A 26655-nucleotide genomic window follows, 5' to 3' on the forward strand; every position below is an offset into this window, starting at 1 on the left:
GCATTTATAAAAGGAGTTGGTGAAAAATCTAAGGGTAAGATGACATTCAGCAAAGGTTTCTGTCAGATTTAGCTAATAAGCCTCCTTTTTATGTGAACCAATTAAACTTAGGTCATTTCTCTGCCTTAAGGGAACACTGTTCATTCATGATCAATCTGTGTGACCCTTTTCCAAAGGGTATTTTATTTTTAATGAAAAATTGGCCCGTGGTATATTTGAGACTTGTTCATTAACATTTTAGCTGTGTTATCTGAAATGTTGATGTATGGTTAAATTAAGGTTGTGGTTGTAGGGGATAAACTAAAAACTACCAGGATATTACATTATATATAAAGGACAAGGAGATTTAAATTAGTTATAAACCAATTTAAATTGGGTTGCCTTGAAATCCTTAATGATGATTGTGCAAATGACTCAAGGTAAATATATTTTTAAAAAGCTTCAGCATCTATTTAACTTTGTCTAAAATTAATTTCTTTGGGAGGTCTTGTTGAAGTTTTTTATTAAAAATCTAAAAGAATAGTGAAATACTAAGATTTTATAACAAAGTAATGACATTGATTTTTTTTTCTCCTTTTAATGAACAGACTAGGACATATAATTTGATGTATATTTCCCTCAAAGTGGTCATTGATTCTAAGAATATAGTCATGTTTAGATTTTGTATTTAGGATTTGCCTATGGCAAAAGGAAAATAGAAGAAAACTATTATTATTTTATGATTATGTTTTACTTTCTAACTTGTTTACTTAATCACTTGGTTGCAAATGATATTTAGGTGATCATAAAAATAAAATCCAATTAAAAAATTTTTTTAACATTTATTTATTTTTGAGACAGAGAGAGACAGAGCATGAACGGGGGAGGGTCAGAGAGAGAGGGAGGCACAGAATCTGAAACAGGCTCCAGGCTCTGAGCTGTCAGTGCAGAGCCCTACGCGGGGCTCGAACTCACGGACTGCGAGATCATGACCTGAGCCGAAGTCGGACGCTTAACGGACTGAACCACCCAGGCGCCCCAAAATCCAATTTTAAAGAATGAGAATTTTCTGTCATTAGGTACATCAAATAATAGTGGTAGGCTTTGCTTATCCTTACAAAAATTCTAATGTTTTAAGAGATTGCACCATCATTGGGCAAAAAATGTCTAGCCTCTTGAATGACCACAACATAATGAAGGTGAAGAACACTTAGAGTTACATCCAGTTTTTAATTAAGGTAATTAACCTCTTTATTTTATTATCTTATTTTATTTTATTTTATTTTATTTTATTTTATTTTATTTTTTGTTTCATTTTTTTATTTATTTTGAGAAAGAGCATGTGAGCACAAGTGGGGGGAGGTGTAGAGAAAGGAGAGAAAGAGAATACCAAGCAGACTCCCTGTTGTCAGCGCAGAGCCTGATGAAGGGCTGGAACTCAAGAGCCATGAGATCATGACCCCATCTGAAACCAAGAGTTGGAGGGTAAACTGGCTGGGCCACCCAGGTGCCCCCAGCCTTATTATTTCAGAGATCTAATAGAGGATCACAGTTCAAGGCTTTAAACACAAGCCTCCTTTATTTATTTAAGTCTTTGTCAATGGTACAACCTTGGGATAAATACATATATCTTGGAAATCAAATGATTACTTACAGATTAATTTCAGAACAAAATAATAATTATGGCTCATATATTTTTGAAACCAGATTTGACTTTCCCTGTCAGTTTTAGAGTGCATATATTGGAGTAGCATCATAAAATGGAATGGCCAGCTAGCTTTACTATAAACATGAAAGAGAAATGTTATACAGTGATTTTCATATGAGATTTATCCATTGAAAGTCTGGAAATGGAGATGTTATTCAGCTTAATAGATATACTATTTCATTTTTTTTTTTTGGTGCAATTGAGGCACCAGGGTGCACTGGAATTTTCTTCCAAATAGAGTATAATTTCTGGGTGAGATCATCTATTTGTATACTCCCATGCTGATGTCTTCCAAATCCAAAAGAAACTTTTGTCTGAATTTCCTATAGGCTCCTCAGACTTACCATGTCATTGTCTAACCTTGTCATGGGCCCCTCACCCTTGGCTTACTAACTTGATTGTCTTCTTTATTTCCTATGCCTATTAATGCTATGGCCAGCCAAGTTTCAAGAGTAGGAAATCATAGTATCTTTCTTAAACCCTCCCTCTTCTCTACCCAGACCTATCCAATTAGTCACTAACTCCAAAACTTTCCTTCAACAGCCATTTGATCTTCATCCCCCCTGCCCTAGACTTAGTTAACCTCAGACTTGGCCTATAGTCACAGTAGACTCTTTGACTGCTTGAGTCTAGTCAGTTCTTCCCATTGATGACTGAATTCTTTTTTTCTGAGAAACAAGCCTGAGATGTCACTTCTAGCAAAACATACTCTGGCTTCTTTTTTTTTTTTTATAGAAGAAAAGTCAATATTCTTTATTTGGTGGACAAAGACCTTTATAACCTGGTCTTAACCTAACACTACTTCATGCACAACACCCTAAATTTCAGTCACACTGCAATTTCTTACTATTTCTGTAGTGTACTGTTCCAGGTCACAGGTCCTCTTCCTTACCTGGGCTGTTCTCCTTTCCAGAGCCTCCATCACCCCCTCCAGTCCCCCAGTGCCTGCTTCTCCTTTAACAAGGACTCCGAGGGTAAACTTTTCCCAGCTTCACCCAAGTGGTTGGTTGCTCCCTGTTCTGTGCTCTTATTGGCCTTACTATATGGTGATACAGTTATCTATTTAACTAGAATTTGTCCACCTATTTTAGTCTTTTTTACTAAGCTGTTGTGTTCATAGTGGGCTGTCATGTATCTTATTGATCTGCATAGCTACAAGGTCAAGAACAGCCAGTGGCACTAAGGATAGATTGATGATCCTTGTTATTTCTTTTTCCTTTTTTTTTCCCCCACTCAACATACACTTATATGGGACTCCGTACGAGCCAGGCATTATTCTAGGTTATTTATACTAACTCATGAAAATTTTGCCATAGCACTACCAAATACATAAAATTATGAGCCGTGTTATAGATGAGGACATTGAAGCACTGAGAGGTTAAATAACTTGCTCAAGATGCACAGTTGGTAAGTGTCTGAGCACAGTATTGAACCCAGGCTTCAGACATGGGGTTCTTAACAACTATACCGTGTCTCAATGTAGGCCCCAACCAGAACTCCAGGCTCATTAGTTTTTGTGAAATCCTTGCTTTTAAGAAAAAAAAGAAAAATATAAGGAAATTGAAGAGTTAGAAATTTATTTATAAAAAGGTAATTTGAGAGTAGGAAACAATTATTTGTCTATTATGACTGGAACATGTCATAATAAATGCATTGTACATAAAAAATGATAAAGATGTCATATTTCTAGAGTTTATTCCTTATACATTTCCTATATATAACAAACTATTTTCCTTGGAATAGTTTTTTCAGAGTCTACCTCCGAGAAAACTCAGCTAAGGCAATGATGTTTATAATTATTACATTGTTTGCAAAATATTGAATAAAAAAGCTTCAAATGTGTTAATATATAAGGAAGAAAGAGTTAAAGCCCATTGGGGAATATTTTTACTGTCCTTTATTATAAACTCACCTCAGAGTCCTGCTCTGGGGCTCTGGCACTTTGCCCAGTGTACTGTTTTAATTCTACTTTAAGCAAGAAGACAAAACAACCTCAACACAAATAAGGAAACTGCCCAGCCTTCCTCTTCATGTGATAGATTCTTTCCAGTATAAGGGAAAATAAATCTTCCCCTCAGATGCCAAATGCAGGACTCAGCAATGAGAAAATTACCTTTAATCTACCTACCAAGGGTTGAAGTGAGTACCACTAGAAAACAATTTAGTTGGGCCTCTCAAACTCATCTCTGCATGGATCATGGGGTCTTGAATGAGATTTGTGTTCTGGTAAAATTTTTCCTATTTGGGATCCTTGGGCATCTGAGGACAAGGTAATGGGGAATGTAACAGTTATTTTTAACATTGTAAAAATCCTAATGGAATTCATATTTTTGCCTTCCCAAATCATTGTCTAGGATAACCAAAGGGTTAAACATACTTGTTCTCAGTTGGAATCTTACTATCTCATATTTGTTTAAAGCTCTGACCAGAAGTTAGTTTTTATCTTTAATAAAAATAGAGATTAGTTATTTAATAAAAGTAATTTTGTAAATAACCATCTTGGAAAATTGGAATTAGGGCTGGGGGAGGAGTGGGAGTAAGTGGGTCCTTGGTCAAAAATTTGTATCACCAAGAACACAGCACAGGGCAGAGAGAAAGCTGCCTGTTAGTGTGAGTGAAGCCAAAAATAATATACCTGGGAAAAATAATTCAGACTCTAGTTTATTGCCTGATATGATAGTGTGTATTGTGATGAGCAAAAGGAATCTTGGAGCCACATAGAACATTTCAGTTCAATCCTACATATGAAAACTGAGTGCCTGTTAGTTTTGGTGCTGCTTTAGCTAGAAAGACCAGCAAAATACTGGGCCCCGTTAGGAGGAGGGAAGCATGAGGGCATGTTGGACACAAGCCCAGTGCATCTGGTCTTGGAAGAGATTCATTTGGGCTGCTTGCCTCCAGGAAGACCTCACAAACCTGTAGGATGCTGGATCTACCTGACACTTGTAGATTTACTGTCACACACTGTAACCAGATAGTATGCAACTAATTTAAAAATATGCTTTTTCCTTTTTTCTGATTTCAAAAACAATTACTCTGTCGAAGTTGAAAACAAAACAAAAACCAGACTCAGATAAGGAAGAAACTAATGCTTCCATCCAGTGAGTGTTAGAAAAAAAAAAAAAAAAAAAAAGAAGTCATTTGTAATGTTACCTCATTTTCTTAACCATGATTTCATTTTGGTCAGTGTTAGTCCATTCTTTCCCCCTATAATATATTATTAGTTTTATGTATTTGTAATCATGGCATGCATGTAGCTTTGTACCTTAATTTTTATTTCACATTAAATGCAATTTTCCCAATTACAACATAGTCTTCGTTACATGCCGGTGGGGTATTTCACTCAGTAGATAAAAAATTTTTTCTACTGTTAGATATTTATTGTTTCTATTTTATTAATGCTGTCATGAAGAGTTTTATGTTTATAATTTATTTGAATATTTTAAATCATTTCCTTAAGTTATAGTTCCTCCAGAATATGAAGTACAGACTATAGTTGTTGTTCAGTGTTGTATCCCCAGTGCTAAGCTCAATGTCTGGCATATGGTATGTATTCGATAAATTTTTGTTAAATAAATGATGAATGAAGAGGAATTACTAGATTAAATAGCATGAATACATTTTTATATCATTTTTAGTTCTAATAGTATAATATTAAACTGGCTAGATGCTTTTGCAAATGTTACTCGATTTAATTATAAGAAAAACTTAGTGAGATAGCTGAAGAATCAGATGCTGAGGGACTGAACTACAGTCATATGGCTGGTGTGGAGCCAGTATTCAGACTTAGGTCCTTTGATGCTAATCTCAGTATCTACTCATTTTGCACACTGTCCTTCACCTACATTTTCTCACTAAGAAAATCAAGGAGAAAAAGCCTGTAGGCTTTAACTATTGTTTGTCTAACAACAGTTAGCGGGAAGGTCTAGCTGGTTGGCTTGAGCAGAGTTTGCCAAAATGTGGGCTGTGCACCACTCCCATAGAATGTACCTGCAGTGCTTTGTCAAAGTGGCGGATCCCTATACCTTTCCCAATACCTAAAGAATCAAAATTCCCAAGGGATGGGAGGTTCCTGTGTTGTCGGAATCTGCATCTTTATCGAGTACCCTGTTGTGTGTTGTGATCCCCTAAAATAATGTGTTGAAATCCAAACTCCTGGTACCTGTGAATGTGACCTTATTTGGAAATAAGGTCTTTGCAGATGTAATCGAGTTAAGACAGGTGAGGTCCTATTGGTTTAGGATAGGACTTAATTCCATTATAGGTATCCTTATAAGACGAGGCTCTGGATACAGAGGAGACACAGACAGGAAAATTCCATGTTAAGACACAGAAAAGAGAGGGTCAAGAACCTCTGAACACAGAGGCAGAGATTGGAGAGATACATCTATAAGCCAAAAAATGCCAACCATTACTGGTAACCACCAGAAGCAGGGAAGAGGCAAGGAAGGATTTTCTGCCAGAATGGAGAGAACATGGCTCTTTCAGCCCCTTGATTGCAGACTTCTAGCCTGCAGAACTGTAAGAGAATAAATCTCTGTGTGAAGCAGTTTGGTTTGTGATATTTTATTGTAGCAGCCCTAGGAAACTAATACACACCCTAGAAACGTTTTCTGCATCTAGTTTGAGAGCCTCTAGTTAGACTTGACTGATTTTAAGTCCTAAATTGATTATTAACTAAAAATAGCACTTTCAAACCTGAAGTGATCAAATAAAGGGCAAGATAAATGTGTTATATCATCAAAGGAAGTAAGGACTAATAAACACGGTATGTTTGGAGTAATGAACAAAATTCTATTTTGGCACATCTAGAATTACCAAATCTCAATGTGCATGTTTCAGACTGGAAAAGAAACATTTGTATTTGAGATCTTTAGATCCAAAGCTTGATGTCTTTAGTATTGCTTACCCATCTTTTAAAGGCCCAAGTACAGAGCTTCCACTTTAACGAATTATCGATTAAACTTAACTAAGAAATAGCTCTTCCGTAACTTTTCCAGAAAAAATCCTTTTTTTAAAGTTTATTTATTTTGAGAGAGAGCACGAGTCAGGGAGTGGCAGAGAAAGAGGAATAGAGAGAATTTCAAGCAGGCTCCACACTGTCAGTGCAGCGCCTGACACAGGGTTTGAACCCACTAACTATGAGATCATGACCTGAGCAGAAACCAAGAATCGGACATTTAATGGATTGATCCACCCAGGGGCCCCTCCAAAAATACCATTTTTCAAGTGTTGTAGGTAGGTTTAAAATAGTTTCCAATGACCTCCACCTCCTGATATTCACGTTTTCCATGATGCTCTCCCCTTGATGTGGTCTGCATCTACACCTGCTAATTTGCTTTTAACAGTACGGTAAGTGTGGTTCCACACCACTTCTGAGATTAGGCTACCGAAGACTGTCTTGGCCACACTCTCTCTGGCTCTTGTTTGCTTGTTCCAGTAGAAAAAGCTGCAATTTGTAAGTATATCTCATAAAGACAGATGACTTTCTTCTTTCTAAAGATCTCAAGTATAAATGCTTGTGATGCTTCCTTAAGGGGAGGCCCACAGCAAGGAACTGAGGGCAGCCAACAGCCGGCAACGAATTGAGGCTGTCAGTCCAACAAACTGCAAAGTACCAAATCCTGTCAACAGCCACACATATGAATTTGGAAGTGTGTCCTTTTCTGTTTGACCCTGGAGATGGTTGTAGCCCAGCTAAAACCTTCATTGTAGTCTTAATGAGGCCCTGAGTCATAGGATCCAGTTAAGCTGTTCATGGACTTCTGACCCACAGAAACTGTGAGATAATAAATGTCGTTTTATGCCACTAAGTTTTGGGATAATGTCTTAGCCAGTTATGCAACAATAGATAGCAAATACAAAAGCATTAAAATACCTGAGTCGTCTTTTTGTCTTCATTGGGATTATTTACAGAGATATTATACCTATCTCTAACATTAGCTTGCTTGGTTTTAAATGTGAGGGATTTTATGAATCTCTGCTTAGTAATTAAGGAAAACAAATATACTGAGTCTTGCTTCTTGCTTGCCTTTGAACCCAGTAGTTTTTTTTATTTTTTTTTAATTTTTATGGTCACTTGGATGTCATACTGTCCAATCCCTGCACTTCTCAAAATATAGAGCCACCATTAGTTTGACCAAGTATAGTTCCCAGATTTAGCAGATAAAAATACAGGATTGGTTAAATTTGAATTTCAGAAAACCAGTGAATCATTTACTTTTCAGGGATCATATGGTTAAGTATTTTATTTTAAACTTTTCAATTTTAATGCCAGCATAATTAACACAGTATTACATTAGTTTCAGGTGTACAATATAGCATTTCAACAATTCTATAAATTACTCAGTGCTTTACATGTTGCATGTACCTTTTTTTTTTTTTTAATTGGTCCATGTGCTCTTAATCCCCTTCATTTATTTTACACATCCCTCCCCCACCTCCCCTCTGGGAACCATCCGTTCTCTATAGTTAAAAGTCTGTTTCTTGGTATCTCTCTTTTTCTTTTGCTCCTTCTTTTTTGTTTCTTAAATTCCACATATGAGTAAACTCATATGATATTTGTCATTCTCTGACTTATTTTGTTGAACATTATACTCTCTACCTCTATCCATGTTGCAAATGGCAAGATTTCATTCTTTTTATGGCTGAATAATATTCCATTGTGTGTGTATATATATTATACATATAATATATATAATTTGATTATTTAATTAAAAAATGTTTTAATGTTTATTTATTTTTGAGAGAGAGAAATAGAGCATGAGTGGGGAAGGGGCAGAGAGAGAGGGAGACACAGAATCCAAAGCAGACTCCAGACTCTGAGTTCTCAGCACAGAGTCTGACACAGGGCTTGAACCCATGAACTGTGAGATCATAACCCGAGCTGAAGTCAGACACTCAATGGACTGAGCCACCCAGGCACCCCTAATTTGACTATCTTAAATAATACTGCAATAAACATAGAGGTGCCTGTATCCCTTTGAATTAGTGTTTTTGTATTTTAGGGGTAAATACTCAGTAGTGTCTATTTTTGTGCCAATACCACACTGTTTTGATTACTACAGCTTTGTAATACAACTTGAAGTCTGGAATTGTGATACTTCCAGTTTTGTTTTTCTTTTTCAGAATTGCTTTGGCCATTTGGGGTCTTTTGTAGTTCCATACAAACTTTAGGATAACAATGTTCTAGGTCTGTGAAAATGCTGTTGGTGTTTTGATAGGGAGTGCATTAAATCTGTAGATTGCTTTGAGTAGTAGGGACATTTTAATAGTATTTTTTCTTCCAATCCATGAGCATGGAATGTCTGCATTTCTTTGTGTCATCTTCAATTTCTTTTATTAGTGCTTTGTACTTTTCAGAGTACAGGTCTTTTTCCTTCTTGGTTAAGTTCATTCCTAGGTATTTTATTATTTTTGGTGCAGTTGAAATTGGGATTGCTTTCTTAATTTCTTTCTCTGCTGCATTATTAGTATACAAAAATGCAACAGATTTCTGTACATTGATTTTTGTATCCTGTGAATTTACTGAATTCATTGATCAGTCCTAGTATATATATTTTTTGGTAGATTCTTTAGAGTTTTCTATATATAGTATAATGTCATATGCAGATAGTGTAAGTTTTATTTCTTCCTTACCAACTTGGATGACTTTTATCTTCGTTATCTGATTGCTGTGGCTAGGACTATGTTGAATAAAAGTGGTGAGAGTAGACATCATTGTCTTGTTCCTGATTTAGGGGAAAACTCCTATTTTTTCTCCAATGATTATGATGTTTGCTATGGGTTTTTCATATATGACCTTTATTATGTTGAGGTATGTTCCCTCCAAACCTACTTTTTTGAGTATTTTCATCATGAATGGATGTTGGACTTTGTGAAATGCTATATCTGCATGTATTCAAATGATCATATGGTTTTATCCTTTCTTTTATTGATGTGATGGATCACATTGATTTTGCAAATATTGAACCCTCCTTGCATACTGAGAATAAATCTCACTTGATTGGTGAATGATTTTTTTAAAATGTGTTATTGGATTCAGTTTACTAGTATTTTGTTGAAGATTTTTACATCTGTGTTCATCAGAGATATTGGCATGCAGTTCTCTCTCTCTTTTAGTGGTGTCTTTATTTGTTTTTTGTTTTTGTTTGTTTGAATAAGGGTAATGTTGGCCTTATAGAATGAATTTGGAAGTTTTTCTTCCTCTTCTAACTTTTGGAATAGTTTGAGGACAATAGGTATTAACTCTTCTTTAAATGTAGAAGAGTAGAATTCACCTGTGAAGCCATCTGGCCCTGGACTTTTGTTTGTTGGGAATTTTTTGATTACTGATTCAACTTTATTGCTGGTAATTAGTTTGTTCAAATTTTCCATTTGCTTTACCTCAATTTTGGTAGGTTATAGGTTTCTAAAAATTTATCTATTTTTTCTAGGTTGTCAATTTTTTGGCATATATTTTTTCATAATATTCTTTTTAAATTTTTATGATGTCAGATGTTTTTTCTCATCTTCTATATGTGATTTTGTTTGAGTCTCTCTCTCCTTTTTTTTTTTTTTTTTGATGAGTCTCTAGAGATTTGTTAATTTTATTGATCTTTTCAAAGAACTAGCTCCTGGTTTCCTTGATCTGTTCTTTTTTTTTTTTTTTTTCTAGTTTCTGTTTTGTTTATTTCTGCTTTAATCTTTATTATTTCCTTTCTTCTCTGATTTGGAGTTTTGTTTGTTCTTTTTCTAGCTCCTTTAGGTGTAACCTTAGGTCGCTTGTTTGCTATTTTTCTTGGCCCTTGAGACAGACCTGTATTGCTATAAATTTCCCTCTTAGAATTGCTTTTTCTGCATCCCAAAGATTTTGAATTGTTGTGTTTATATTTTCATTTGTTTCCATGTAATGGTTGACCCATTCATTGTTTAGTAGCATGTTATTTAACCTCCACGTATTTGTGGTGTTTCTAGATTTTTTCTTGTGATTGATTACTAGTTTCATAACATTGTGGTTAGAAAGGATGCATGCTGTAACTTTGATCTTTTTGAATTTGTTGAGACTTGTTTTGTGGCCTGATATGTGATCTATTCTGGGGAATGTTCCATGTGCACTTGAAAAGAATGTGAATTCTGATATTTTAGGATGGAATGTTTTCAATATATCTGTTTGATCCATCTTGTCCAGTGTGTCATTCAAATCCAGTTTCCTCACTGATGGTTTGGATGGTTTATTCATTGACATAAGTGTGGTGTTAAAGTCTCCTATTGTTGCTTACTAACAATTAGTTCCTTTATGTTTGTTATTAGCTGCTTTATGTATTTGGGTGCTTTCCTGTTGGGTGCCTAAGTATTTACAATTTTATATCTTCTTGTTGGATTGTCCCCTTTATTATTATTATAGAGTGTCTTTCTTTATCTCTTGTTATTGTCTTTGTTTTAAAGTCTATTTTGTCCAATATGAATATTGCTTCCCCAGCTTTTTTTTTTTTTTACATCAGTTTGAATGATAAATGTTTCTCCATCCCCTCATTTTCAATTTGCAGGTGTCTTTGGTCAGAAATAAGACTCTTACAGGCAGCATATAAATGGGTCTTGTCCAGTGAATCATATTTTACCATAAGTATGCCTCATGTGATATTTAGGTCAGAGTTATATTAAAATGTAATTTGTTCAATTGAAATTGACTGGGTATCTTGTATTCTTTATGGCAACCCTATGCCCAAGGTCATGTAAAGAGTTTGTAACAGAGTCTGCACTAGCAGTTGGTTCCCAGGCCAATATTCTTCCTCCCACATGACCCTGTGATGGTGATGAAAGTGTTACTTTAGAAACTCATCTGTGGTTGCGCATGTTTGAAGCTTTAATGTAGTAATCATTACTGAGCTACTTTTGAAAGGAGCCATGGATCATTAAAGGACAAAACTGATGTTCTTTGACGCAATCAATAGGTTTCATTCTGCAAATGAAAGTCCAGTCTGATAGCGTTAATGGAAGGCAGCTGCAGATCCTGATGTTCCCATAATAGTTAGCTGGACTATATGATATTAGCTTCTGACTCATTTTCATTAATACAATGATTTAAGTATGCAGATATATTTTGAGGAGGGACAATTTGTTGGAGAAAAAAACCAAATCAATTTTAAGGAGTTTTAATATTTATGTATTTAACATATGCAGGTATATAATCATTAAAAAACTTAAGTGAAATACATCAATATACATGGTAGGTATTAAGAAGTCCCTTAGTAAATGGTGCTAAGAGAAATTAAGCCTGTGTCTGATTGCTCTCTAATTAGAATTTGTGCTTCTTTGCTTTTGTTCTTTAACTTTGAATATCCATGTGGCTTTAATTGTTTAAGTACATTTACATGGTTAATTTACATAATCTACTCATGTTGACAATGGGTTGATGTAGGGTATGGTCTTTTGAGGATAACAAGCACAATGAGAAATAGACTGGTAGAGTGAAAAATAGGAAAGTCTAGTGATTAAGGTATTTGAATGAATCACACTCAGGTTTTGTGCCTTTGCTTATTTCAGTTTTTCACATCCTAAGACCTTAGAAATGCTTTATATTTATGGCTTAAATAAAACCAATTATTATTAATTTTAAAAATTCCACTGATAAACCTGTCTTCTCTGGGACAAATAGCCGAGTAAAATATAAGCAATAACTTAGAGCTCAACTAAATTTTAGGAGTTTCTTTTTACGGGGAGGGATTGTATTTAAACTTTCTTTATAATCCAATACTAGCCTAGGCACATAATAGTGATTATATATATTTATGTGTGATGATCTTAATGAAAATACACTAATATTAAAGTAATTTCCCCATATTTAATTATCATGAATGAATAATGTTCTACTTTTAATATATTCACTTACTTTATCCCCCAATTCTCCAAAACAACAACAACAACAACAAAACCCTCTGGAAACAGGCTTAAAGAAAAAATAACCTGCCTAAGGTCACACTGATAGAATGTGACACAGTCTGGATTCCACATCTATTTTCTAACTCTAAACCCAAGAATCTATCTACTGTGCCATACTGTCTTTAGATTTCTGATACTATTCTGTTAAAGATTGTGTCCACCTGGCAAAAATAGAGCCTGTACTGTAATGAAACCAGTATTTATTTATCAGGCACTCTAGAGCCTTGTTTCCTGGAATTTAGCATTTGAACCTCTTGAAGTCTGAAAATGAGTTATTTAGAAATACTAAAGGAGAAGGAATGGAAATTCACTTTTTCCATTTAGAATTTTCGTGGCTGATCTCATCTCTATTCAGAGTGATGTGTCTCCCTGAATATTTTATTAGAGTTCTGTTGCAGCTGAGTTAAAGTTGTGCCTGCCCCACTGCCCTGAGCCGGTGATGGGATATGTCCCATAATTTTTTGCTGACTGGCTGAGTGACCCAAAGCCTTCAGGATCGATGTGAGGAATGCTAAGGCGACTAAGAGAGTGTAGAACATCTCAGCAGCCAGGAAATGAACCAGAAATTAAAAGGATATGAAATCTAATCTCTGAAGAAAATAAAGTGTGCCAGTGTATGATTTTGTTGGCATGGATAACAGAGAACTGAGTCCAGTTTTTTCTTTTGTCTTTAGTGGTAGCACAGAACATAATAAATCAGCAATTTTATGATTTTATCCACCATTCTAAAATAACCATTAGACTTTAAAGTATAGGCCTTGAACCTTAGTAATTGATTTTCCCCTTCAGCATACTTAGCTAAGGAATTGTAGACATTTGAATATCAGATTTATTTGAATTGACTGCTTTAATGTAGTTGTGTAGCCTCCTGGATCCATATATTCCTGATGATTGAAATTCTCAAATGAACTTGAAGTTATAGAAGAACATGACTCTAGTCTTCCTCCCTTAGTTCATTTCTTAACCAACGTCTTCCCCTACATCTTCCTTGGCCCCACCACACAAATACTCAGGGACAAGTAATGAGAATGGTATTGAGATGTCTATCTCCAGAGGAATTTGGAGACCATAATTTTAGTTTTCAAACTGCAGTCTTCCCAGTCTTTTTGATTTGTCTTTTTACTTGTGCTTTTAATTTTCTTGTTATTTTTGGTTCCTGGGTTTACAATACAGCTCTGAAGTAGTTTTATGGGCTATCTTTTGGTCTTCTATTCTGAGCTTGCTGTTTTCTGAGCTTTACCACCTCCTTGATGTATATTCTTTATTTCATGGTTGTTTTTCCTAAGGCTTTAGTAGTTTTGTATAATAATTTTTGTATATAAGATATTTCTACCTGGTAAAAGGGCTAATAAGGAAGTTGAAGTTCCTTTGCCATTATAACAGATATCTGCTGAGTATTTACTATGTGGCAACTGTTATATTCTGTTTAATACTCATTTAATGATAGCTACCACTGTAAGAGTTGAGCAAGAATATTATCATTTATGGATGAAGGGAGAAAGGCTTTTATAGGCCCTAATATCTTACCTAAGTCAACATGCAGGTATGAGGTAGACTCAGGCTTTGGATCCGTGTCTTTCTGACTCCAAAGATCATGGTCTTCACTACCGCGGTGCCTCTTCTGTCATATTGTCTCTTATTGGATACTGATGCCTATTCAAATTAGGACTACCTTCAAACCATTGCAAAGAATATGTCCTTGTTATAATCAGAAAACAGCATTCTATTTATATCTAAAAGGCTGTGTCACTAGCTCTTCTGCGTATGTGAGAGTTTATGCAGAGAGTGTTGATGGAGATTTCTTAGATAAGAATGTGCTCTGAACGTATGTGTGAGAAATCCATCAATATTACTTCTGGCTCCCTCTAGATGTTGGTTAACCCACATGATCATTTATCTTGGACCTTTAGCTCACCAGAGTGAAAGGTACATTTTCAAACAGCGGTTCTACTTATATATGAAGTAAATGCAATCTGATCTTGCTTGAGGGCTTGATTTGAGGAAGAAAGATGACAAGAGGCTGATCAACATCTTTCTACTCATAATTTTCTAGTGCCCCTTCTGCAAGGTGTTTTCTCTGGCAAAATGAAAGTCCCAACCCAAGGCAAATGGGGTGATTTCTAGAAATAGTTTATTACTTTTCACAGATTAAGGCCTGAAATACTTACATGGTATTTATCTACTACAGTAGGCAATAGGAGGTGAATTGATGGAGGTATGTGTGGAGAACATTAAAAGAACCATTTTGATATTCAAATACCAACTAAAAATATAGGATCTAGGAAAGGGTCTTAGGATCAGGTCAATTTACATTAACGGTAGTAAATATATATTCACAGAATGAATAAATTAATAAAAGGAAAAGGTAAAGTCTGAATTTAAGAATACTAGAGTCTACTGAATGGATTTATAGAAAGGAGATTGGAATGAACCTTTTTTAATAGTGATTTATTTTATTCAAGCCTTCAGAGAATGTGTCCTGCAATAAGGAAAGCATCAGGATGTAAGAATAAATGTGCAGGTATTTTTTTCTTCAGTGTTTTTTGAGGCAAAACCCCCCAAAAATGTTTATTGAGAACTAAAATGGTTCTATAATTTGTCATAGTTCCAGCCTATGAAATATTATACAGCTATTTTAAAATAGCTTTATATTTCTTGGGAGAGATATATATGAAGTACTGTTAGGTGAGAAAATAAATTTAGTGTGATTTTATATACTTATACACACATACACAGATATATACATATATTTATTTTAATTTAATTTATATATTTATGTGTTTTAACACATGTATATGCACACATTTATATGATATCACCCACTTTGCTAACATAACATAATCACACATATGTATGTACATATGTAATGAGAAAGATGAACTTAGAAAAGAGGGAATGAGGAGATGGGAAATCACTAACTTTTTCTGTGTATAACTCTGCTCTGTTTCACTAGTTATGATAATACACATTATTTTTAATGAAAAGAAATAAAAATAAAATTTTAGAGAAACACCATATTTCTAGTTAAGAGATCACTGATGCTTGGAGTTTGAATGGATTTCCACTGTATCTTATGTCTGAAGAGCTTGAGTTTTGCTCCAGTGTTAAAAGGTCCTTGCATCTGATGTAGCGATGGATCCATGGCTGAGAAACTCAGCCTTTTCAAGGCTCAGTGTTCTTATCTGGAATTTCAGATGTGAAACAGATGCTTTGGGAGATCTCATCTATTTCAGATATTCTTTTTGTTCAAAAATAAAAAAAATCTATGTGAAGATAATGATGATGCCAAGACACAGCCTAGGTGGGACTTTAGCCCTTTCCCTCCCCTCCACCTAGCCCCCTAATCCATCAGTCACCTACAAACTACTTCAAACTCAGCTTCAAGATAAGCTCCCTGACCAGTCTCCTAACTCATAGAGCTGTCCCTAAATCCTCTTTAAAGTGGAAACTCTAGATCTGCTCCTAATGAGGACTTGCTGCATAGAAGAAATCAATGTGCAATTAGGATCAAAATAAGTCCTCATGAAGTTTAGAAGACTCTATTTCTTTAAAATGCAAATACCCTTTGGGAAAGGTACAATTCAAGTCTTACTACTCCCTTATATTTTAGCAGATGAAGTTTTTAATATCTTTTCATAGGAGCAAGATCTTGAGAAGGAAACACGTGGGGGAGAAGAAAAGGGGTGCTGAGGGAATGGATTAACTACAGAGAGGAGAGAAAAGCTTTAAGAGGTTAGTGTATGGGTAACAGGCACTTTCAGAGCTTGTCAGAGGAAAGCATGTACTTGGGCAAACAAATAGCCTTTGTGTGCTCCTTGGATTCTGTTTTTATCTCCTACCTCCCATCAGATGCATCAGCAAATCCTGTCAGTTCTCTCTTCAAACATAACCAGAATCCAACCACTTTTCACACCACCACTACTCCCACCCTGAACCAAACAACTATCCTCCAGATTATTGCAAAAGGTATTCTAAAACAAGTTCTGGCTTTTGTCCCCTTACAATATGTTCTCCCAGTAGACAGAAGGACTGTTAAAACCTAAGCAAGATCAGGTACTCATCTGCTCAAAATCCCTGCTCTAGTGGTTTTCCATTTCTTTTTTTATTTTTAAATTTTATTTATTTTGAGAGAGAGATAGTGCGAGTAGGAGAGGGGCAGAGAAAGAGGGAGACACAGGATTCTAGGCGACTCTGCACCATCAGCATGGAGCCGGACGTGGGGCTGGAACTCATGAAACTGAGAGATCATGACCTGAGCCGAGACCAAGAGCCAGATGCTTAACCGACTGAGCTAGCCAGGCATCCCAGTTTCCCATTTCAACCAAAGTCACCTACAAAAGATTCTCCACCTTGGCTCACATTGGACACAATCTGGTGAGATTTAAAGTAATATTCATTTTGGGGTCTGATTCCCCAAAATGTTGATTTCATTGGTTTTGTGACTGGGGCATTGATACTTGCTGAAAAGTCCTCAAGTAATGCTAATAGACATCCAGGGCTGTGAACCACTGTCCTCTGAAATTTGTTCTCACTTTCCCTTCTCGTCTTACCTCCTTTTTCTTCTAATCCCTGAATATATTCAGACACACAGGTCTCCTGGCTGTTTTTCAAACAGACCAGGCACACTCCCACCTCCAAGCCTTTGTGCTGGCCAATCCTTCCTCCAGCGAGCCTCCTTTAGGTTTTAATATGTCAAGCATCCGGCACAAGGATCCCTAGAGAATTATGACTGGAAGGACCTGACTAGCCTCTTGTAATTTTTTCTTCTAAATAAAACTCCTCAAGCTAGACTGGATTATGTTCCCCTCATATATAAAATCTGTCGCTTGATAATTTAGCCTTCATCCTGGTGAGCTGAGGATGCAGTATACACGGTTGTGCTGCCAAACTGCCGAAAAGAATCGCAGCTGGTGCGGGTGTTTTGTGGGGTTTTTTGCACACATGCTCAGAACACATTTTTTGCACACATGATCAGAACAAAAATCCCCATAGTTACATGTATAGAAAGAACCTGTGTACGTATACACAGGAAAGGTAAGTACACACAAACTTTGACCAGATAACTTCTAATGTCCCTTCCAGCACAGATATTCTATGATTCTATTGTTAAAAATTAATGTGAACACAGAATTATAAATATGTGAAAATAGAATCAAGGATAGCTTGAAGGGATTTAGCCCCTCTGTTCTCCATAATCCATTAGCCACCTTCAAATGATGCTAAATAACCACACAAGTTAAGTAAAAGCAATGGGTCTTGTTGCACTTTGAAAGTTCAAAGCCCCCTGGCCTCACCTTTCAGAGCACATTGCTGCCTTTGGAGTGCTCCCCACGTAGAAGTTCTAATCTGTATCTTCTGCATAGGCTTTTGGGACTCACTTTGTTGAGTAAATCCATCTGTATATTTAGGGTTGTGTGATTTATTCATGTGGTTGAAAAAAACTTTGTCTTTTTTATTTTATTTAAAAATTATGTTAATTTTATTTATTTTGATAGTGTGTGTGCACACATATGCAAGTGGGGAGGCGGGGAGAAAGAGAGAATCCCAAGCAGACTCCCCGCTGTCAGTGCAGAGCCCAATTAGGAGCTCGAACTCACAAATTGTGAGATCATGACCTGAGCCGAAATCAAGTCAGACACTTAACCGACTGAGCCACCCAAATGCCCTAAATCATGCCTTTTTAAAATTCCCTTTAGAAAATGTACACTTTAAGCTTGGTTATTTATATTTTAGCAGATGATGTTGATAAGAGGGCTTGGTACTTAATCAGAGCTCATGGACATTTGAAGAATGAGTCAGCTGATGGGTTGATTGTTTTCTGTGCGACTGATGTTCCCATTCCTAGAGAGACTTCGTCTAGGGTTATCTTAAGTTATGTGGAAGAAGACACTAGAAGAGGAGCTGACCCCAGTAGTGGAATCTGCAGAGACTGCTACATGCCCAGAGATGAGGAAAGAATATTTGCAGATGATGTGGAGAATTCATCTCCTGTGTCAAGGGCAGCTGAGAGAGCTCCAGCTTTGCGTATATGGGTGAGTTTGTGTGAGGATGATCTCAGAAGAATCCACAAAAAAACTCACTTTCAAACAGTTGATAAACCTGGGAGGACCAATACCAACTCACAAGAGAGTATCAGTCAAGTGAGGTCTTTTTTGAACCTCCTGTCTTCTAGCTTTTCCATGTTATCCTTGGGGTGGACAAGTAGAAGCACAAAATGGAAAAAGAGAGAAAACATTTGCCCTTCTCCAATTGTGTTTTCCTCCTCTAGCCTTTTGCTGTGGGAAAGGTGAAGGTTTGGCTTTGTTTTGTTTGGATTTTTGATTTATTACATAAATAAATGCTTTGTTGTTGTTGTTGTTGTTGTTTGGCAATTTAAAGTGACTCTAGAACTTTTTATTACTTAAGAATACCCAGCAAAAGTAATGGGAAATGCTCAAGTTTTCATCTGGAGGCAATGCAAATATGACCCAAAAGAATACGTTTGAAGAGACTGTGAGAGTTAAAAATGAAGTTGTTTATAGTTCTGCCCCATGAGTCATGCTTGTTACATGTTGTCTGCTTCACAGCTTAGCTCTGATTAGTATGATATTGCTGTTCATGTTAGTCTGAAAATATTTCTGTGACAAATCAGGCATATTTTTAGTTGATGCTGAAATTTCTCACAAACTTTGTTTCCAAATGGAATTATCAGGCTGGGTTAATTTCCTTCAGACTTTAGAAGGAGAGCCTGTCAAGGAAGTCTTTCCTATAGAATGGTCAAAGAATTGGAGTAAATCTAATTTGTGTTACTGGAAGAGTTCCACTGGTACCAGGTCAAAGCTCACTTTGAAATCTCTGAGTCACACAAAGAATAACTCATGTTGATTGGATCTGTGGAAATGACCAGTTAAGGCACTAAGAGACTCTTTTTTTTTTCTCTTGTTTTTTCTTTGGTGTACCTCTACTGGGGACAGATGGATTCTTCTTTATTTTCTTTTAATTCCAGTATAGCTAACATATAGTGTTATATATGTTTCAGGTGTACAACATGGTGATTCAACAAATTTCATACATTACTCCGTGTTCACCATGACAACTATACTCCTAATCCCCTTTATCTATTTCACCCGTCACCCAATCCACCTCCCCTCTGATAACCATCAGTGTGTTCTTTATAGTTAATAGTCTGTTTTTTGGTTTGTCTCTTTTTCTCTGTGTTCATTTGTTTTCTTTCTTAAGTTCTACATGTGAGTGAAATCATATGGTATATGTCTTTCTCTAACTAATTTATTTATATTATGCTCTATAGATCCATCTGTGTTGTTGCTAATGTCAAGATTTAATTCTTTATTATGGCCAATATTCCATTTTGTACATATACCACATCTTCTTTATCCATTCATCTTTCGATAGACATTTGGGTTGTTTCCATAATTTGGCTATTGTAAATAATGCTGCAACAAACATAGGGGTGCATATATCCTTTCAAATTAGTGTTTTCACATTCTTTTTAAAGTTTTTTAAAAATATTTACTTTTGAGAGACAGAGAGAGATAGAGCACGAGTGGGGGAGGGGCAGAGAGAGAGAGATGGAGACACAGAATCCAAAGCTGGCTCTAGGCTCTGGGATGTCAGCACAGAGCCCGATGCGGGGCTTGAATTCATGAACTGTGAGATCATGACCTGAGCCAAAGTCAGATGCTTAACTGACTGAGCCACCCAGGCACCCCAGTGTTTTCATATTCTTTGGGTAAATATCCAGTAGTGTTATTACTGGATCATAGGGTACTTTTATTTTTAATTTTTTGAGGAAACTCCATACTGTTTTCCACAATGGCTGCCCCAGTTTGCATTCCCACCAACAGTACACAAGGGTTCCCTCTTCCTTCACATCTTCACCAACACTTATTTCTTGATTTTAGTCATTCTGGAAGGAGTGGGGTGATATCTCCTCTGGTTTTGATTTGCATTTCCCTTATGAATGATGTGGAGCATCATTTCATGTGTCTGTTGGCTATGTGTATGTCTCCTTCGGAGAAATGTCTCTTCATGTCTTCTGCCCATTTTTTTTTTTAAAGTTTATTTATTTATTTTTGAGAGATAGAAAGGGAGAGAGAGAATCCCAAGCAGGCTCTGTACTGTCAGCATAGAGCCTGATGCAGGGCTCAAACTCACAAACCATGAGATCATGACCTGAGCTGAAACCAAGAGTTGGACACTTAACCCACTGAACCACCCGGGTCGTTCCCCTCTTCTGCCCATTTTTTACTTGGATTATTATGTGTGTGTGTGTGTGTGTGTGTGTGTGTGTGTGTGTGTGTGTGTGTTCAATTCTATAAGGTCTTTGTATATTTTGGGTACTAACCCTTTATTGGATATGCCATTTCCAAATATCTTCTCCAATGCCATAGGTTGTCTTTTAGTTTTGTTGATTGCTTCCCTCACTGTGTAGAAGCTTTTTGTTTTGATTTAGTCCTAATAGTTTATTTTTGCATTATTTCCCATGCCTCGGAAGACATACCTAGAAAAATGTTGCTGTAGCTGCTGTCAGAGAAATTACTCCCTGTGGTCTCTTCTAGGATTTGTATGGCTTTAGGTCTCACATTTATGTCCTTAATCCATTTTGTTTATTTTTGTTTATAGTATAAGAACGTGGTCCAGTTTCATCTTTTTGTGTGTAGCTATCCAGTTTTCTCAGCATGATTTTTGAAGAGACTTTCTTTTCCCCATTGCGTATTCTTGCCTCCTTTGTGGGAGATTAACTGACCATATATAATTGTGGGTTTATTTCTGGGCTCTCTGTTCTGTTGTGTTGATCTTTTTGACTATTTTTTTTATGTTTTTATTTATTTTTGAGACAGAGAGAGAGACAGAGCATGAGCAGGGGAGGGGCAGAGAGAGAGGGACACACAGAATCTGAAGCAGGCTCCAGGCTGTCAGCACAGAGCCTGATGCAGGGCTCAAACTCATGGACTGTGAGATCATGACCTGAGCTGAAGTCGGACGCTTAACCCACTGAGCCACCCAGGCACCCCCCCCTTTTTAAATTTTTTTTAATGTTTATTTATTTTTGAGAGAGAGAGAGAGAAAGAGCAGGGGAGGGGCAGAGAGAGAGGGAGACACAGAATCTGAAGCAGGCTCCAGGCTCTGAGCTTCTAGCACAGAGCCAGATGCAGGGCTCGAACTCACAAACTGCAAGATCATGACCTGAGCCAAAGTCAGATGCTTAACTGACTGAGCCACCCAGGCGCCCCAATTTATGTCTATTTTTGTGCCAGTACCACACTGTTTTGATTACTGCAGATTTGTAGTATATTTTGAAATCTGAGGTTGTGATCCCTCCAGTTTTCATTCTTTGCCAGATTGCTTTGACTATTCAGTGTCTTCTGTGGTTCCATACAAATTTAAGATTATTGTAGTTCTGTGAAAAATGCTATTGGTATTTCAATAGGGATTGCATTAAATCCTACTTTGAGTAGTATAGGCATTTTAACAATATTTGTGTTTCTAATCCATGAACATGGAATATCTTTCCATTTGTGTCATCTTCAATTTCTTTCAACAATGTTTCATATCAGAGTACAGGTCTTTTACCTCCTTGGTTAAGTTTATTCCTAGGTATCTATTGTTTTTGGTGCAATTGTAAATGGGATTGTTTTCTTAATTTCTCTTTCTCCTCTTCATTATTAGTGAATAGAAATGCCACAGATTTCTATACATTGATTTTGTATCCTGTGACTTTACTGAATTCATTTATCAGTTTTGGTAGTTGTTTTTTTTGTGTGTGTGGTCTTTAGGGTTTTTGTTTTTTTTTTTTTTTTTGGGACAGAGAGAGACAGAGCATGAACGGGGGAGGGGCAGAGAGAGAGGGAGACACAGAATCGGAAACAGGCTCCAGGCTCTGAGCCATCAGCCCAGAGCCTGACGCGGGGCTCGAACTCACGGACCGCGAGATTGTGACCTGGCTGAAGTCGGACGCTTAACCGACTGCGCCACCCAGGCGCCCCAGGGGTTTTCTATATATAGTATCATGTTATCTGCAAATAGTGAAAGTTTTATCTTACCAATTTGGATGCCTTGTGTTTCTTGTCTGATTGCTATGGCTAGGAATCCTGGTATTATGTAGAATAAAAGTGGTGAGAGTAGATATCCTTGTGTTGTTCCTGATCATAGGGGAAAAGCTCTTCCCATACATCATTGTGTATGATATTTGTTGTAGGTTTTTCATATATCCCTTTATTATGTTGAGGTATGTTTCCTCTAAACCTAATTTGTTGAGAGATTTAATCATGAATGTATGTTGTAGTTTGTCAAATGCTTTTTTCTGCAGGTGTTGAAATGATAAAATCATATGGTTTTTATCCTTATTGATGTGATGTATCATGTTGATTGATTTGAAAATGTTGAACCACTTTGCATACTGGAAATAAATCTCACTTGATCGTCATGAATGATTTTTTTAATGTATACTTGGATTAAGTTTGCTAATATTTTGTTGAAGATTTTTACATCTATATTCATCAGAAATACTGGCTTATCGTTCTCCTTTTTTTAAAAAACATTTTTTAAACATTTATTTATTTTTGAGACAGAGAGAGACAGAGCATGAGCAGAGGAGGGTCAGAGAGAGAGGGAGACACAGAATCCGAAACAGGTTCCAGGCTCTGAGCTGTCAGCCCAGAGCCCGATGCGGGGCTCGAACTCACGGACCGCGAGGTCATGACCTGAGCTGAAGTTGGACGCCCAACCGACTGAGCCACCCAGGAGCCCCTAGTTCTCCTTTTTTTTTTTTATTGTGTCTTTATCTGGCTTTGGTATCAGGGTAATGCTGGTCTCATGGAAAGAATTTGGAAGTTTTCCTTCCTTTTCTATTTTTTCAAGCATTTTGAGTAGGTACTAACTCTTCTTTAAATGTTTAGTACAATTCACCTGTGAAGCTATCTGGTCATTGACTTCTGTTTATTGGGAGTTTTTTGATTACTAATTCAATTTTATTACTGGTAATTGATCTGTTCAAATTTTCCATTTTCCTGCTTCACTTTTGGGATGCTACATGTTTCTAGGAATTTATGCATTTTTTCCCCTAGGTTATCCAATTTGTTGGCCTATAATTTTTCATAATATTATTTTATAGCCCTTTGTATTTCTATGTTGTTTTTTATTTCTCCTCTTTCATTTCTGAATTTGTTTGAGTCCTCTATCTCTGTCTTTTATGAGTCTAGCTGGAGATTTATTAATGATGTTGATCTTTTCAAAGAACCAGCTTCTAGTTTTATTCATCTTTTTTTTTAGTTTAAATTTTGTTTATATCTTCTTTAATGTTTATTATTTCCTTTCTTCTCTGATTTGGGGTTTTGTTTGTTCTTTTTCTAGCTCCTTTAGATGTTACCTTAGGTTGCTTGTTTGATATTTTTCTTGCCCCTTGTGGCAGACCTGTATTGATATAAACCTCCCTCTTAGAATTGCTTTTGCTGCATCCCAAAAATTTTTGAACTGTTGTGTTTATATTTTCATTTGTCTCCATATAATGGTTGACTGATGCATTGTTTAATAGCATGTTAATTGACCTCCATTTATTTGTGGTCTTTCTAGATTTTTTTTCTTGTGGTTGATTACTTGTTTTATAACATTTTGGTTAGAAAGGATGCATGGTATGACTTTGATCTTTTTCTTTTTCTTTCTTTCTTTATTTTTATTATTACTTTTAATGTAATTTATTGTAAAATTGGCTAACATACAGTGTGTAAAGTGTGCTCTTAGTTTCAGGGGTAGATTTCCATAGTTCATTGCTTAAATACAACACCCAGTGCTCATCCCAACAAGTGCCCTCCTCAATGCCCATCGATCTTTTTCAATTTGTTCAGACATTTTTTGTGGCCTGATATGTGATCTATTCTGGAGAATGTTCCATGTACACTTGAAAAGAATGTGAATTCTGATGTTTTCGGATGGGACGTTTTCAGTATATTTGTTGGATCCATCTTGCCCAGTGTGTCATTCAAATCCACGGTTTCCTTATTGATTTTTCTGTTTGGATGATTTGTCTATTGATGTAAGTGTTGTGTTAAAGTCCCCTACTATTATCGTATTACTATTGATTAGTTCCTTTATGTTTGTTTCTAGTTGCTTTATGTATTTGGGTACTTTCCTGTTGGGTGTCTAAATATTCACAATTATTATATCTTCTTGTTGGATTGTCCCCTTTATTATTATAAAGTGTCCTTCTTTATCTCTTGATATAGACTTTGTTTTAAAGTCTATTTTGTCTAATATAAATTGGTACCTTAACTTTCCACTTCCATTTGCATGGGAAATGGTTTTCCATCCCTTCACTTTCAATCTGCATGTAGGTCTCTCATAGGTAGCATATAGATGGGTCTTCCTTTTTATCCATTCTTTCACCCTATGTCTTTTGATTGGAGCGTTTAGTCCATTTAGATTCAAAATAATTATTGATAAATATGTACTTATTGCCATTTTGTTACTTGTTTTATGGTTTAAAGTTCTTCCCTGTTCCTTTCTTCTCTTGCTCTCTTCTCTCACATTTTGCTGGCTTTCTTTAGTGATGTGCCTGATTTTTTTGCATACCTATAGCTGTTTTTTATTTATGGTTTCCATTTGGTTTATGTGTGACATCTTTAGCATATAGTAGTCTATATTAACTTGATGGTTGCTTAAGTTTGAACCCATTCTCTACCCCCTCCCCCACATTTTGTGTATATGGTGTCATACTTTGCATCCTTTTATGTTGTGAATCTCTTGTTTTATAGATATAGTTAATTTTACTGCTTTTGTGCTTCCTACTTTTTTTACTCCTACCCGCGATCTTTCCTTTTGACTCAGAGACCCCTTTAACATTTCTTGTGGGACTGATTTTGTGATGACAAATTCTTTTAACTTTTGTTTGTCTTGGAAACTCTTAATCTCTCCTATTTTGAATGATAGCCTTGCTGTGTAAAGTATTCTTGGTTGCAGGTTATTTTCTTTCAGCATTTTGAATATATCATGCCATTCCTTTCTGACCTGCAAAGTTTCTGTTGAAAAATCTGATAGCCTTATGGCGTTTCCCTTGTATCTGTTTGTTTTTCTCTTGCTGCTTTAAAAATTCTCTATCACTATTTTTTTCCATTTTAAATATTGTGTGTTTTGGTGTGGACCTGCTTGGGTTGATTTTGTTGGGGGCTCTCTTATGCATGCTGGATTTGGATTTCTGTTTCCTCCCCAGTTTCAGGAAGCTTTCAGCTATTATTTCTTCCAGTACACTTTCCGCCCACTCTTCTCTTTCTTCTTCTAAGATCCTATAGTATGAATGTTATTACACTTGCTGGTATCATTGCGTTCCCTAAGTCTATTTTTCTTTATTGATTTTTCTTTCTCCTGTTCACCCTGGTTGGTTTCTATTACTCTGTCCTTCAGTTTTCTGATCTATTCTTATGTTTCCTCTAGTCAACTATTTATTCCATCTAGTGTATTTTTAATTTCAGTTATTGAATTCTTCATCTCTGTTTTGTTCTTTTGTGTGTGTGTGCATGTTTTCCATCCCTTTGTTGAGAGTCTCACTGAAGTCCTTCACTCTTGTCCATTCCAATGAGTATCTTTGACCATTACTTTAAATTCTCTATCAGGTATGTTACTTATTCTGTTTCATTTAGGTTTCTTGCTGTGATTTTGTCCTGTCCTTTCATTTGGGATATACTCTTCTGTCTCATTTTGTCTAACTCTCTATGCCTGGTTCTATGTGTTAGGAAAGTCAGCTATGTCTTTTGCTCTTGAAAGTAGTGGTCTTAAGAAGAGGTCCCCTAATGCCCTGCAATGCAGTGTCCCCCATTCACCAGAAACAGGCTCTTCATCAGTATGTCCTATGCATATTGCATGTGTCCTACTATTGTGGTTGAGCCACTTTTGCCTTCAATTTTGTCATCTGCAATTGTTCTCTATGCCTGTTGTGGGCAGGATTTGGTCTCTTTGTTGTTAGTGGGCCAGTCTGGGGTCATCTTGGGGTTTGAGTTGAGTCATACTAGGTGTTTGCTGGAAATGTAGTAGTACTAAACTGCAGAGCACTTTCCTGT

At 36.3% G+C, this 26655-nt stretch overlaps 1 long non-coding RNA gene across 1 annotated transcript in view; it reads left to right on the plus strand.

Annotated features, from left to right (window-relative positions):
- Window positions 1-26655, plus strand: part of LOC123379150 — a 228536-nt gene that overhangs the window by 150233 nt on the left and 51648 nt on the right. The gene's annotated exons all lie outside the window — the stretch shown is intronic.

Source organism: Felis catus, chromosome C1, assembly GCF_018350175.1.
Source record: "Felis catus isolate Fca126 chromosome C1, F.catus_Fca126_mat1.0, whole genome shotgun sequence".
Lineage (NCBI taxonomy): Eukaryota > Metazoa > Chordata > Mammalia > Carnivora > Felidae > Felis > Felis catus.